At 38.5% G+C, this 17,048-nt stretch overlaps 1 protein-coding gene across 1 annotated transcript in view; it reads left to right on the top strand.

Moving 5' to 3' along the window:
* Positions 1-53: 53 nt before the first annotated feature.
* The window catches only part of LOC133993516 (serine/threonine-protein kinase PAK 3), a 39,405-nt gene continuing 22,410 nt past the window's right edge, over positions 54-17,048 (top strand). Inside the window, exons 1-3 of the mRNA XM_062432506.1 lie at positions 54-169; positions 1,020-1,078; positions 1,205-1,297. The gene's annotated coding sequence lies outside the window, so the exon portion shown is untranslated. The remainder of the gene's footprint in view (positions 170-1,019; positions 1,079-1,204; positions 1,298-17,048) is intronic.

Here is a 17,048-nt window from a genome sequence, read left to right as displayed (position 1 = left end):
CCATTTGCTGATAGAGTCGGCATGGCGGCGCATCCGGGCTCCGAGCTGCAGCCCAAGATGACTGGGGCGGAGATCTGAGTGGAGTGGGCAGAGCGGAGAAGAGAGCTCCGTCTTTATCATGAGTCTCTGATCCTCAGCTGCTTCACTCTGAGGCTGGAAGTGCTTGTTGGTGAAAATTAGTCTAGAAATCATTTTGGAAATGTGTGATGTTTGGAATAGTAGAAGATAACTCTACACTGAATTACTAGCTAGATGTTACATTTCATTGGCTATGTTTTATATTCGTGAAAGGAAATTTACAGGTTAAGATTTAAATTTATTGGTTTAACAAAGGAGGCCCTACAGTACATTGGTTCATAATCATTGATTCATGAAATCCAAGAGCTGTAATAAGTATGAATGCCTGTTTTTTTAAGTAATATCTTCATCTGAACTGTAAATCCTTTTTGTTGTTGTTGGTTTGTTTAAAAAAAAAAACAACAACTTTAAGATGAATAGGCCTATTTTGATATACTATAGCCTATATGACATTTAACGTCTTTATTGTCACTAAAGAGGGGAAGAGTTTCCTTCTTGATGAATCTGTTGTTCAATTTTCAAATTTAAGATGGGACTGAAAAATACCCTCATTCTCAGAGCACAAATTAATGTCAAATAATCTGTTTTGTCTGTAGAACAGTCCAAAACTTACAATGCTTGATTAGCTGATTAGTTGATAATTAATCACCATCTATTTTGATTTGAAGTATAGCAAACTTCTTGGACTTTTGGAAACAATAATCAACATTTTAAAGACCCAAAACAAATAAGTTATTCAAGAAAATAATCAACAGATTAGTGAATGTTTTTGCATAAATCACCTGCCTGATTAAGCAGTTTCATATCTAATGATTAATTGTATGTCGATTGATTAATCAACTAATCATTTCAGCCAATTTTTTTTGGTGTTTTTTTGCAGTTTTGATATTAAGGCGACATAGTTCCAAAATGTGTCTTTTGTTTGTCTTCTCTCTGCGCAGGTCTAGGAGAGATTTAAGTAACATGGTTTGTGAAATGTGAATTCAGCATCAAGCTCACGGTAAGATTGTTAGCAAAACATTGCTAGAATATAACAAACTTAATTGATGGTGCTCTGAATTTGAATATTTTGGAAATTGCTGTGTTACTTTTAAACTCAGACATTCTATTATTTTATTCACCACAGCCTCGCAGCCATGGCTACAATCCACGGATCAGTTTTTGGTGCTTTGGTGCTGATGACACCAGCACAGTCAACTCCAAGGCCACAATTTTCAAGGTAAGATTGTTCACCTCATCATTGTTTCCCTAATCAGTGTTGTGAGTAAACCTGAAAGTAGCAGTCTGGATATGAACCAAAATGATATTTTGCTGAGGTAACAGGGTGGCATCTCAGCTGACAAGATTTGGTAAAGGTTAAAGACACATGCTCATGGTTTAGGATAGCAAACTTGTCAGTGCTGCTGAAACCACATAAAGTCTCTATGACTTACAGCCTTGTTTTTACCGCACTTTGACTCATCAGTCATCTGTTGCTGCCTTGTAAAATACCATAAATGCTGTTTTATGATCATACAGTAAAACAAAATTACATCTCAAACAAAAAAATTACATTGATAAGCATCACTGTCTCCGGAGTCCATGCAAACTACGTGGTGGGGAAAGTTCCTTTGTGTTATGACATTTTCCATTATATTGCATGAAGAGGTCGTACTTTGTTTAATTGGTCTCACGCTAACAATCAGCTTTATGTTCAGCTCATTTCTATCTAAGTTAATATATCAGAATAAGTCTTTCAGGTAATCAGTGGTATGATCTATAAAGATGCCTAAAATATTAAAGGGACATTTTTCTGACTATTTTGTCAGTCAGTGCAGTAGCTCAGTGTCAGATAAAGTTTTACTAGGAGGACAATTGTTGAAGGTCTGCAAATAATAACTAAGGTGTGAAGTTTTATAGTTGCATTTCAGTTGCGTCACAATGCACACACAACCTGGTGCAGACCAGTGTTAGCTTCAATACAAGTTAAAATTTAAACACATTTGCTTCATCAAGGCGAAAACAATCCTGATAAGGGAATAAATGATTGAAGAATGACATCATGGTGATGCACAGTGATGAATGCAAAATAGCCAATAACATTTGGGGAATAAAGCATGGTACAATAGATGAGAGTGTGCATCATTTCATTTGGATCAACCAGTTTAGTTTTGTAACAATACAATGTTTGCTTCTCAAATGGATACAGCTCAAAATAGAAGATACTGATTTGAAGAAAATAAATGTTTTAATATACTAATGGTTTAGAGTATTTGATTCACAAAGAACACATCTGATTTGCAAGGTTTGAAAGTCTCCTAAATGCCTCACTGCAAACATGTGGCCCATACACTCTAATTCAAACATTACAATTGCCTAATTTTCCCTAAGAGAAGCCCTGCACTTCCTGCACTGTTTCCCACATTTTTCAAAGTGGAGCTTAGCATAAGGAAAGAGAGCATGGAGGGACATTAGCCTGCTCCTTGTTCTTGTGTCCATATGTATCTCAAACTGCCCTCAAACTTGAGTCTTACATTTCTCTTGAAGATTTTAAAACTTTAGTATCTGATGGCTTTTTTATGATTCTGAATGTTGCTTTTTCTCAGGTCTCTCTTGGAAAAGAGATCTTACTCCCAGTGGGACTGCCTCACTAAATAAAATAAAATAAAAACGTATTCCATCCATAGCAAGCGTGCAAACTGACTGCTCTCCTGAACATGCTGTGCATACAGCTTGAACAATTTATCTATCACATAAAAGCTTAGATTATAAATGACCTGTTAGTGCCATGCCTGTCACAGCTTTTCCACTTACAACATTTGTAAAAAGAATATTTTAAAAAAGTATAAAAAGCAATAACGTTTTGAGATTTTCTGTTTGAAGTTTAAAGATTTTCTCAATGCACTTCAGTCAGTGACTAGGGCTGTAACAGCCACACAGTAATTATGAAAAGAGATATTATGCTTAAGGTGCTCAGGAGCAGAAGGGCATCTGGATTTACTGGAGAGTCCAGCTGTCCTTCAAGAAGCCACTAGAGGGAGACAGAATGCGAGCCACTAGAGGGAGACAGAATGCGAACTGTACAACAGTTGGCTGTAGAACATCCCCCCTACCTCCTCCTATGTGTAATGTGTTAGATTGGTAATAATGATTTCATTGTTGTAGTGCCGCAAATTTAAACCTTTAATGTTGTAGTTCTGCTTGCCCATTACGTTTGTTTATTTCTGAATACAAGAGATTAATAAGAAAAATTAGTAAACATTTGCTTTTGTTCCTCAATAAAAAGGGCAATGCTTCTTGTTGTTGGACTTGAGTGGACCGCTCCGTCATTTTCAACAACTCTACGAAGTCCCTTCACACACATTTCCTCCTGTTCTGTGTGCTACATAACACAAGCATATGGAAAGTATAATAAGTACAGAGAGTATAATAAGTATTCAATAAGGTTTAAAACATTTTCCTCCTATTCTATAACAATACAATTTCAAAGGGTCTAAATACTTCCTGAATGCACTGTACATCAGTCCTAAAAACACATGACCAATACAGTCTTGGAATTTTTAATGTTACCAGTCATTTTGAAGAAGAGCTGTTAAAAAAACGCATGTGATGTGGGCACCACACTCACTTGTAACCTTGATGCTGCTCCCCAATACTGTAGTGTATTGCAGTGTCTTAATTTAGTTTACAAGAAGGTGTTAAAAGTATGGTGCGATAATGATGATAATAACAGGGTGCAAAAACACATGGTGGTTCAGGATAGTTATCAAAATCAACCAAAGCAATATATCAACTCAGCCAGGCAAGTCCAAATAACAGCTTTACTTTTGGGAGAGTAATCAACTATAACTTCACTGCCCATTAGTTGAGTATACTCAAAAATCCTTTGCAATGTTTCTGCAAACAAATTATTATAATTAAAAAATGTCTAAGGAATAATTTTGGGCACTTTTGGACACAAAAATGATCACTGTAAGCTGAGAGACAAAAAAATGAAAATTGAAAATAGCTTTACTACATTTAGAAACAATTAACAATAAACTATTTTAACAGCAATATTTATTCCCAAACAATAATTCATAAATAATCTAGCGGCTTAAACTCCATCTTTTGCTCATAAAAAATCCTTGCCAGCTGCAGATTTCTGTTAGAAACATAAAATGTGAGATTTATGATGCAGATTTAGCATCATAACATTTCACTGATTTAACCACCTGCTGGCATTTAAGCTTAGGAATATAATTAATTAAAAAAGAGCCATCATATGACCGCTTATTTAATACTGCTGACACCTCTAAAGACTCTAAACACACAGGAAACACACACTGGAAAATACATGTCTCAAATATTTAGTTTTCACCCATGATGTACTAAAAAGATTATCTTGAGTCAGTTGCTCTTGGAAGCTAATACAGCACATGCAAAATGAAGTTTCTTAAATAAGTGATGAACTCGAACTCTTAAATATGGATAAGAATAATTGTGCATTTTTTATGCAACTGTAGATAGCACTTTTTCAAACGGGATCCTCATACTTGATATTCTCTGCCTTTAAGCTGACAGTGTGCTTCTAATTGGGTGCCAAATGAGCGCCACAGACTCTGTTGGGTAAATGAGTCACCCCCTCTCTAATCTCTATAGAGGAAGAAAATAGGAGAGAGGGTACCTGTTCCCCCGCCTCTGTCCCTCTCTTTTCTCATGTTAATGGGGGTGCGGTCCTCGATCCCGGGCACCATCTGCCCTTCCTCAGGGTTTGGGCCCCAAGCACTCCAGACGTGCCCCATTGTTTATGTGTGTCCAAGCAGAAAGTGGTGAGTACACATGGTTCGTGTGGCCCAAAAGGCTCCTGCATCAAGAGCACGAGCCTGCTGTTCATTAGCCTGCATGTGACAGAGGAGGGGGGCCGCTCGCGTGCCCTCTGTGCAGCAACATCAGGGTGATTCGCTGTTTTCTTCTGCTGGGAGTCCGGGTCAGATTTTACATGTGATGTCATTCTAAGTGACCGTTGGCTGAGGGGTGATGCGACAGGTCAACTCATGAGTTTATCAGAGATATCTTGACATACTTCAGATTATCTGTGAACTGATCTGTGTTGCTCTGAAAGTAAATAAATTAAGTAAATATAGTAATAATGTGTGGTGGACAAACAAATGGCAGTATTAGACAGTAATAATTAAAATATAATCTATTAAAATAACCCTAACCCTACTGTCACTTTTTACTTGAATTTAACTTTGAATTTCTGTTTATACTCATTATCAACTTAATGATTTTTATTACATCCTGCCCTCCTGGAGCTTATCCCATCTTTCCCACTGAGCTTAATCAAAATTGGGTGTGTGAGATGCAATGGATGAATGAGCTGAATGGTGGAGAAAGAACTATACCTGCCCTTTTCTTGGTTTCATTATTGTCGGGGATGATAAAATGACAGATCAAAATGTCATTTACAATCATGGGAGGAATAATTGCAAATATGCCACGATAACCTTTTGATGGAATTAATTTGATTACAAACCAAGTTATTCTGCAAAAAACGAAAAAAAAGGTATTGATTAAATCAACGATAGATTGATAAGGTTACAAATGTGCTCCCTAAGAGCTGTACAGAGCACACTGTTGGCTAAATAAAACACAACAGTTTTTTAATTTGAATAACAGAAAAGAAAGGTGTCCTGATTAGATGTCACAATAGCCCACAAGGACATTTTTGGGTGCTTACTCATTAAAAATTCATGAAAATTTGTCTTGAGCACATGGGCACTCAAGGGAATAAGATACTAGCTGCACAGCAAATAGGAAATATCAGTCTGCTTAAACTCTGTATTGAACTATATTTTTTATTTGGTCATGTGCAGCACAGGTGTGTACATGGTTTGCGACTCATCTATGAGTCCTCATCTGACCTGGAAAGGTATCCTACCAGTTACCCGACACAACACTGACAACAGATTATGACTCTCCATTGGGCCTGCCCTCCTCATTTTCAAAGCTACATGCTGCTGGCTGCATTGAGATTAGTTATTGAACTGTCCAAGCAAAGAGAAACAAGGCCGCTTCAGAGGCACAGCACACAATAAGCCAGCTGTCAGTGGGAGGGGCTTGTTCAGACCACTGTTGTCATGGATAGGACTTTTGTGTTGTGTTGGCCTCAGATAGCTGATAGGTGATCCTGTGTGAGGCCGCCATGCACTGATTAATATTGACACAAGGCTTTGATTGAGGACAGGCAAGTGAGCAGAGTTAAAGAGGACAGCGGGGTATATTCAGCTCAGAAATGTCAGCAAAGGTGCAGTGAATATGGATACTTTGGGTTTGTGAATATCTATAAGAGAAGGCAGTGTGTGAAATGTGTGTTTGTGCAAGCAACACTGTTGCATATTAACATGGTGACAAGGTTAATAGATGTAAAGAAAACTATATGGTAACCTAATTTAGCATAATCAGGGTAAGAAAATACCCTAATACATGGAGCGTGCACTGTACTAAAAATAAAATATTTTTTATCCAAAAATGTTGAATTGCCCTACATTTTGTGTTAATGCTGCTATTGCCGCTGACCACTGGCAGCCTTTTGATAATACTTGTATAACAACTGAATAATAACTGACCTTTATAAGCGCTCATACTAAACCCCTCTCTATAATCCCTAGAGGCTACTCATTTGCCTCCCCACTCCTGTTTTACATTCAAAGGTGCGCCTCTGAGCGAGCATCTTCTCAACAGCATCAGAGCCAATGCCCTTGCCGAGTGTTTCAATTTGTGTGATTTGCCACTTGTACACTGAATGATAAACCTCCATTGTTAATCTGTACTAACAAGTTGTTCAGTTGAATGATTTTAGGCTATAATTCATAAACCTTTACTTTATGCTTACTGGCTTGTCTGATGTTGATCAACTGGATAAACAGCTCTGCATAATTTAAGGCCGATAAGTAATTCATAAGATGGTATGGTGACCTTTAGGCAGGTCATTTTATGTTGATGTACTTTTTGGTCACAACATCTAGTTAACTGCCTTGAGTGTTACATGCTACCATTTAAAATGATTAAAAACATAATCAGCATGGAATAGGTAGTAGTACTGCTAATGGCTGACATAGTTGCTGTTTTAAATGCGTATTGCCAACACCAAATAGTCTGGAGTATTTTAAAGTCTAAAATAATTTAAGTGTAAAATGGATTTGTATACTGTAGAATCCACTGTCACACAAATGTCATAATGAAAATCCCCAAATCCCTCTTAAGAACGGATTTACCAGACTGTGTTACAATCCAGAGGTTATGTTAAATGGTAAAAGTTGTAGTGTAATGGTCAAAATTCAAGCCAAATGTTCAACAGCAGGATGAGATTGGACATCACTTTAGAAGTTGGCAACAAAAACAAAGTAATCATGTAGTATATATAGAGGGGAACTACTCCGTTCACATTAAACTCATCATACTGCAAAATGTCAATAAGACCCCCCTGCAAATGCACAAACACATCAGCCCTGTTGTGGGTAAACACATATAACGGTGTAGGGATAAAAGAGTTGTGCTTTATGGCACAAACTAGCATTCATAGTCTAAAACATAGTCAGATGAAATGCTCCCTTAGCATCCCTTAGCATTAGAGCCTTAGCATCCTCTTTGAATAAGTTCAAACATAGCCTACATTTAAAATCTTGGCAAAACAGCCAAGGGGTTAAGTGCACAACATTAAACCATGCTATAATCTGTAATTACTGTACTCAACTGTCAGTGTTTACACACATTTTTTACTGTCGAAAAATGGGGAATAGACTTAATGAGCTCTTGTAAAACCATTGGTAACCTGTCAATAGGTTACCCACAATCAGCAGGATAAAGTCCTACTAACCTCAATTAAAGTCCTTTGGGGGTAATTTCTGCTGCACCAACACACAAAAATAGTTTCCTGTTTGTGAATGTAGCTGTAGCATGGATCAGCGTGACCCTTTATCTTTGACGTGCCAACTTAACAGGGAAGGGTTTACCAAAGTTAATCTGATGTAGTAAAATGAAGAGCATTTAATACACTGTCAACACCAGCCCTGTTCATTCTGTTTACCCACAGTGATCAGAGCCCTTACACAAATACTGTATATTGCTCTACCTTTTGTTGGTGGAGCATTTATGCAATACATTGTGATAATACTTTATCAATCCAAACAGCAATTACACATAATTGCAACCTCTGCTTGAATGGCTCTGGTTCAGGTGAGAGATAAGAGATCTGATGCCAACAGCGGAAAGAGAAGTTAGTTCAGTGGGATTCACCTGCACACTTCATCTCTTCTCATATATCATAATTTCCTCTACCTCTGCTCCTAAGGGAGAGTGAGCTCTACCATAATATGATAATCGAAACCATAATTTGATATGGTTTATACAGTAGTGATTGGCTAGTGCTGCGATTATTTGATTCTAGACCAAAGAACCTTTCATCTCAAATTTCTTCCTTCCATTTTGCAGAATGTTACATTCCTCTTGGACTAATGAAGAAGTATCATCAGGAAACGCTGCTACATATCAGCAGTGATGAAATTCAACAGTCTTATTCCAAACAAATGTTGTATGACCTTTGGATAGAATTTATTGCTTGCCTTACAGAGATGGTAAATCAATGGGACTCTGTAGTAGTAAAAACGTGAAGCAATACTGCTTAAAAATGCACACATTTTTTGAATCTATTATACTACAAAATAGATGAACACGTCTAAAAGTATACAGCCTCTGAGAACCACAAATTGTTGTACCAAATTTTGTGTTAAATAAATAGATGAAAAGTCGGGATCACCAGAGTCGGCAGGATTCATCTTCTTGGCATCACGGATAACTGTGCCAAATTTCATGAAAATCCATCAAACTGTTGTTGAGACACTGAAAAATAATTGTCAGTCTGACCTGCCGATGGTGCTAGAAGAAAATTCAGTAATAATCTGACATATGGTATATTCAACAGAAAAGTGAATAAAGCTGGAACATATGCTTCAAGTTAAAGGACAAGCTGTAAACTCAGATGTATACGATTACAATACTGTCTTTAGGAGCCTCCCTGATTATGCTACTAATTAGATTATAAATCAGGATATGAATATGTTATGCAGGCATGTAGATTATATATATTGAAAGCAATTTTCAAGACTTTGCCCACAACACTAGTAAATTCCAGACAGGGCTAATTACAAAATGTCACCACAGAGATGTGCTCTGCCTCTGAGGATATTTATAGGATTCATTATATAAACCTGATCACTGGCAGCAGCCTATGGATACTAGTAAATCATGCTCCTCCTTACTGCAGCTGCAGGTTGTCCTGTCAGCTCCTGATATGAGTGTGCACCACCAAGCTTGAGGAAATGATCTTACTTGAGTATTCCTCGGCTAAGTTTTTAGGTAAATAGCGCATATTCAGCAGATACAGTGCAACATGGGGAACAGAGAAGATATTGCTTTAGTCACATGAATGTCAGTGGAACTGTAATCGTTTTAGACACAAGATGAAATCAGACGGTCGTACTGTGGATAAATTGAAGATATTTACTGTCTGTGGTGATGATCTTTAAATAAAAAATGTATGTATTCTTCGATGTTGTGACTTACAATGAGGAAGCAAATAAATGTTCAGTGTGTTTCTAAAGAACGCGACAATGGCACACATGGTTGTGAAAGGATGAACACTGGCTGTGGTAGAAAGTCTGTGACATTTCTAATCATTGTTGCCATCCCCGTCTGTGTCTTTCAGAGTACAAATCACCTGCTCTTCTCACAGAAGAGAGTAAGCATGTTAATCCAGGTGAAATGTATAATCCTTTGTTCATTTCACTTGTTAAATCTACTTGAATCCACAAAATGAAAGGTTAAAAAAGCGTGATTTTGAGTCTACGTCAATGCAGCCACGTTGGGAAGTGAGTGTGTGTTATTTCTTTGTTGGATGGTGTGTCCAGTTTCTACTGTAGGCTACATATGTATTAGGGGGTTGACCCTGTTGACTGGTTGAGGGGGACTGACATGAAGTCTGCAAGATAGTAGTAGATGGGTTACAGTCAGTGAAATAACAGCTGTGAAAGAAAACTCATTATACCATGAGATTCTCTCTTTAGTGGATGGCATAATTGGTCAAAAGCACAAAGCATGTGGTTGCAAGGAACAAAAACCTTTGAATAATATTTGAGAATACAAAAGACATGAATTGATCCGTCCTGGTTTCTGTTGTGGTAAGCACTGTCACCTCAGGGGTGAGTTAATCTCTGTGGAGTTTGCAGAGTTTCTGTGTCTACACTGTTTTTTCTTCAATACAAAGAGCAGTGGGTTTGTTTAATGGGGACTCTGCAATTGGTGCAGACTTGAGATTGTGTTTTATGTGTTGGACATGTGAAGGACAGCTGACCTGTCTGGGGTATTTCCTCTCCATCAAGCAAATGATTGCTGGGGCAGCCCCTCTATGACCCTGACTATTCATAATTACAGTCACATGTCCAGAAAGTGATGGAAGTATGGGCAGTTATTGACTTAGTGGTTACAGTTCTGAAACTAATAGGAGGATTGCACTGATAACATAAAAGACCTGCACTGTAAAAAAAACAAAAAAAACAAAAAAAACGTAAAAAGTCTCGCTGCAAATTTAAGTAAATATAAAACAAAACTACATGTAATAAAAAATGAAAAGCAAGTTTTACAGTCAAAATTAATTCTATTACACCATAGTATTGTTGATAAATGTTCATTACATCTTTTGGAAAAAAGGACAAAAGACTTTTGTCACATTTTAAAGACTTTCTCATGCTAGTTGTGATGTCTCAGATCCAGAGACATTTTGACACTCAGATGTGTAAAGTGTGCCTCACTTACTCAGTGTAAGTGTACACTGATCCTTAGTGCCTGCTGTCAGGTGTCGGCACAAACCATCGTCACCACTTTCAAATGTTTGCATGGCCCTGCTGAACTAAATTCATATTTGCATTTCTCTTTCTTGTCCGTGCTGGCAGGGTTTAATCAGGTCTGTCTATTGTAACAATTACCTTCCTGCAAAGCGGAGGAAAAACTCTTGAGAAAGATGTGCATTGGATTATTCCAGATTTCTTAAATACTAAAATACCCATATCAACTGTGATGGCTCTCTGAAAAAATGAAAATCTCCCACTTTTATGAAAATATGTTGTATTCTATATGCTTAGTTGCTCACAAAATGTATTTAAGAAATCAAAGGTTGTAAATGATTTCAAGGGGCATTGTCTTTCATTAATCATCAGGTTCTCCATTTGAGTGTACACCGTCACTGAACAGCCATATTACTCTCCAACCAGGAATCGACATTACAGGGGTTGTCAGGACAACCAGCCATGATTCACAGAGCCTCAGATAGGCCTCCACCTTGGGCTAGAAGCACTAGCCATGAGACTGAGCAGATGCTGTGCCAGTCAGCCAATCACAGGTGAGATAGAGGAAAAAGATGACATCATAGGCAAATTAGGGCAAACGCAGTGAATATTTTGGTTGTTGTCTCCGCCTGCATACTTTAAAAAAAATATTATGTTGCCGTTTTTTATTATGTTGATCTTAAAACTCAGGAGATATTCTGGTTATATTTTGGAATCTTTTCTAAATTTGCAGGGGGAAAAAAATCTCCTGTCATGGAAGCTGGAGTCGAAACAAATCTGATATTCTGTCAGACATTTAACTTACAGTGTTTGTCATCAGCAGACAAAAGATATTTGGGTAAAAATACAGCACAATGACCTATTTTTGTCTTTAATTTAGCATCATCACTTCAGCAGCACATGGTTTTGCCAGAAATGTGCAGAACATTGCACATTGTGCCTTTAATTCATGTAAAAAAATAAAAAATAAATACCCTTTTTGCAATGAGGTATCTTCTTTGAAATCAATATTTCACCTATTACAGTGACAAAAAATGATTCTATTTATTGTGTGGGGACTAAGATCATTTTTAAAGAAAGCTTCTGTCTTTCTACACAAAAAGAAGACTAGTGTATGTACCATAGATAAATGTGAAAGTTTGGATGATGTATCTGATAAATTTGTGTACAATGTTAGAATCTCATTTCAGCTTATGTAGCTTTTTGTACGAATGATCAATGATAATGTCTAGTGGAAATAGAATAGGATATGGCAAATGATTATTATGTTTTAATATACTTTTAGTATGAATACTTGATTATTATATATATACACATACACATACATATAATATATATATATATATATATATATATATATATATATATATATATATATATATATATACACATACACATACATATATATATATACACATACACATACACATATATATATATATATATATATATATATATATATATATATATATATATACACATACACATACACATATATATATATATATATATATATATATATATATATATATATATATATATATATATATATACACATACACATACATATATATGTATGTATGATTTCATGTGGTCTACAAATTTTGATGCTGTAACTTTAACAATAAGGTAGCATAGAGGCTTTGTCAGTTCAAATGTATACATTTTGTTGAATTTACAATTTATGTCTCAACTTTTAGCAGCTTCCGTGTGGCATTAAGAGGTTAACACACAGACCACAACCTTACAAGTTGGCAAAAGAAAATAATTTGTGCTGGATGTAAGATCCCTCCTTCCTGGGCTTCTCACTCAGCAGGTTTGGTCCGTCAAACAGAAAACTAACTCAGTCTGTCCGTTGGCTGTCTCCTCCCCCAGACCTGCTGCCTGCATTAATATTCAGCCTCTCAGCCAATGGGCAAAGCAGGGTGGATGACATCATGGGCTAGGGAACAGTGAACAGCCAGTGAAGCATCCAGCCTGCCGAACAAGCTTGCTTTTAGGGTCAGGAACTGGTCTGACAAGAGAATGGCAATCCTGCCTTTAAACTGTCATTAGGACCGTACGGTTGACGATGAATCTACCAGAGCTCCAAGCTCAAAGGCGAAACACTGAGCAAGAGAATGTGAAGACATATTTCAGGTAATTCCCTCTCTGTGTATGCAATAGGGGATGTGGAGGGGGAAGGCAGAGGAGGGAGGAGAGGAGAGGAGGAGGAGGGGGAGGCTGTGTATGTAGGGGTGCTTTGTAGCCTTTTTTTCCTTCTTCCACTCTGCATTCTGCTCTGCTAAGGAGGCAGCTGTTTTATCAGCAGTCTGACTGTGAGGGCGAGATAGAAATGGATGCCTGCATCAGATGGGGTGGACATGTTTTGTATGATCATATACACCCCCTCTGCATCCCATCATCTCTCTATGCACTCCCTTGTGCCTTACAAATAGCATCTTTATTGATGGGGAGGTGTTAGAATCAATGGTGGCATTTGCACGAGCCTTGTGTGTGTGTGTGTGTGTGTGTGTGTGTGTGTGTGTGTGTGTGTGTGTGTGTGTGTGTGTGTGTGTGTGTGTGTGTGTGTGTGTGTGTGTGTGTGTGTGTGTGTGTGTGTGTGTGTGTGTGTGTGTGTGTGTGTGTGTGTGAGTGTGTGTAAGTCCTGGAGAAATGCAGCAGCTGCAGTGGCAACACTGGAACATAAAAAGGACCAATGCTATTTTGGGTCTGTAGTCCCGAGGCTGACGGATGGATCTGAGCTGTATATGCTATGGATGGGGGGGGGGGGTGATGGATGGTTAGTATGCTGCTGGATGCTCTTTTGTTATCTCTGCACTGCCTCACTTATGGCGTTTTTAGGGAGGGTTTTATTAAGAAATGGCTTTAAATTCCATGTTTGTCTTTCAATGACCACAGACACACACAGCACAGAGATGTGGCGCTGTCTCCTGGCTTTAACATGGATGTGTACAGCAGTTTCATGGCGGCTGTAGTGACAGGGAGATATACAACATCTGGTCACCTGACTTCATTGGGGACCAGAGTGGGGGTGGGGGCCCGGTCCTGTGAAAGCTGAGCTATTCTGCCTTGGATTCTTCCACAGGCATCAGTGTAGGAGGATGGAAGGATTGGCCACAGTACGAGATGAATGCACATCTCCTTGTCACCTCTACTCATTTAGATTGTGGTAACAGAGCCGACGTAAAGCGAGTGAGAGATTTCCTCTCCCCAGGAAGCGCAGTCATCCTCCAGGTTCATGAGAAGCAGGGCCTGATGGGAGACCTGTTGTCTGGCTGTCGCGTGAAAAAGGGATATTAGGGAGTCAGCTCTGTGATCGAGGGAGGGAGAGATGATTGTAGAAGGAATTGGGGGATGGGATACAGAAGGTGCTACTCCCTGCAACATTGGCCTGTTCTATTGATACAGATGCGGTACATGCTATTCCATTCACCACTAATCTATCTGTCCAGACATCCAACACCATGAATGTACTCCATTCTTTTTTTTCATCCGGGGTGTCTGTGTCTTTTGCTACATTTTTGAATGGAAGTATGTGGTGGCTTAGACATGAACTGCCCCAAACTACCAACACTACTGGCCATATTTTGATGATTGTTTGTACCTGAATCTAACTGGAAATTTTGTCCCTGCCTTAAATAGTTTGTGATGGTACATTACAGCACTCACTACACAGGACTGGTATTGGTAGATAAGACCCCAACCTAGTGATCTAATTCAGTGTCACAATCAGAAGATAGAGCTGCTGTGATATACTGTACATTGAGAGTAGAAGCATTTGGTATTTCTACATCCTACTGATCTGTAAAACTACGGCTTGATAATTCTCCACTCTGGTTTATTAGACTCTTTGCTCACATACCACAAGTATTATATATTCATCACCTTAATCTACACAGATATGTTGCAGTCAAATTGACAATTAATACCTCTGCTTTATGTTTGTCTATATGGGTCTGTGCAGGGCTGCTTTACTATCAGTTGATATCAGTATTCATCCTGTGTAGGTTGTTGTCTCTGTGTAGGTTACATGCACCTCACGAAAATTTTATAAGTGCAAAGAAAGAACCGACGCTGGCTGTTGCCAGTCAAATGGTGGCAGGTAATGTGACTGGTCTGATATGCTGAACATTTGCATTCTCTTTTAAAAAACTGCACCTTCCAGCATACTGTATATAGTGTAAACATGAATCATACAGGTGAGCTTATTGTGGCTTGGTCTGTATTTTTATAGCTGACTGTTGTGATAGACTAGCATAACCAAAGCTAGTATATAATTTCACTGAACACCCTGCATCAGATAGAATGACATGGAAACATTGACAAGGGGGAGAGAAAATAATTTTGTAAGTCCACATTTAGATTATTTACAGTATTATTTTAAATGCGCTATAAATAAATGCTGTTACTGCTTCACCAAAGACATGTGACATTTTGCTCTAATAATGAATGATTTTACTCTAGCATGATTTATCAGGAAGGGATTCTGTGCAGTAATTGAAACGGTTTTATTGAGGAAACCAACTGGACCTTCTTATCTCTCAGCCTTGTGGATCATTTTGGTAGTAGCTGTTTGGTTTTCCTTTGTTTAATTGACTTGTGTAACCAAAAACGAAACTAAAAGTGTATTCTCTTAGACCAGTGTCTAATCTGTTACCACATGTAAGCATTAACTGACAAGTACCTTTATTTAACATAGTCATAGACTGTTTATTGTCATGTGTGTTAGTGTGCAGTTCAGGGCTTGCCCATGTTTTCCATTGGCCGGTGTAACCCAACACACAACGCCTCTCTTACCTCACCTCGGCTAACAAAAGCAGTAGACACAGAACCTCATCTTGGCCTGTAGCCTGCTAACTGTGCTGCCTGAAATATGATAGTAGGACACACAAAACATACAAGTAGGCCTCCATCTGTTGAGGTCTGGGTGAGTTATGCTGCTGGACAGCTTGTTGTTTGGTATAGTTAGCCTTAAGGTATCTTGTTGACAGTTAATGAATGTGTAGCAGTCTTGTGTGGGAAATGCATGCTTTTTTTTTTGCTTTTTAAAAAAAAAAAAACAAACACACTAGGACCTTTCCTGGTATAAACACTGACCTTGTTGGGACCAGTAGCCTTCATGAGGAGCAAGGCCCGGACCTTATGTGATCCTGGTTAGGGTGTAAGGTGTAAGGTGTGAATTGAGGTTGGGTTAAGGTTAGGGATTAGGTTAGTCTGTCCACAATGAATGGAAGTCAATGCAGTGTCCTAACAAAGATGGCTGTGCAAACTTAGGTGTTTCTCTCTCTCTCTGTGTGTGTGTGTGTGTGTGTGTGTGTGTGTGTGTGTGTGTGTGTGTGTGTGTGTGTGTGTGTGTGTGTGTGTGTGGGTGTGTGGGTGTGTGTGTGTGTGTGTGTGTGTGTGGGTGTGTGTGTGTGTGTGTGTGTGTGTGTGTTTGCTGCTGTCTAGAGCAGAGCAGTAGTCTGGTGGTAGGTGTGTATCAGAGCTACAGTCTGTGTGTTGTGGATTAGCATGTAGGATTGGAAGCCATCTGGCCATTTTGTCTCAGAGAGGGGAGGGGGAGTAAGTGAGAGAGATGGATGGAGAGAGACAGCAAGAGAGAGAGAGAGAGAGAGACAGAGAGAGAGAGAGAGAGAGAGAGAGAGAGGAAACACTCACACACTGACACATTGACACAGCTGCCTCCTAATCTCCCTACTTGATGTCTGTTGCTACTTCGTCTATGTGTGTTTATGTCTTCCTGTACACTTATCTGTTTATGCGAACCTCGGAGATAGTGCTTGTTTGACTTGCACTGTTTCTAATGTATCAAACACAAATTGCAAATATGACTGCAAGGCAGTCAGAAGTGTTGCCTCAGGAGGGTTCAAGATTCCTGAAAGTAAAAGGTGTTAAAGTCTTTACAGTAAGGTGATGCAATGGATGACGACAATCCAGATGGATAGAGACTGTAGAGAATAAAAGGATGAAACTTTGCAGAGGAAGAAGAGGTTTTGGAGGGTTTAAGAGATTAGCAAGTTTCACTGGGTCAAGAGTTTGCAGAGAGTTATAGAGGGGGTTTTGAACTTGAATATGAAGTTGGAACAGGATGCAGAATCTAAAAAA

Source organism: Scomber scombrus, chromosome 14, assembly GCF_963691925.1.
Source record: "Scomber scombrus chromosome 14, fScoSco1.1, whole genome shotgun sequence".
Classification (NCBI taxonomy): domain Eukaryota; kingdom Metazoa; phylum Chordata; class Actinopteri; order Scombriformes; family Scombridae; genus Scomber; species Scomber scombrus.
The sequence above is the reverse complement of the archived record's forward strand: the minus strand, read 5'-3'. Positions and strand labels throughout refer to the sequence as shown.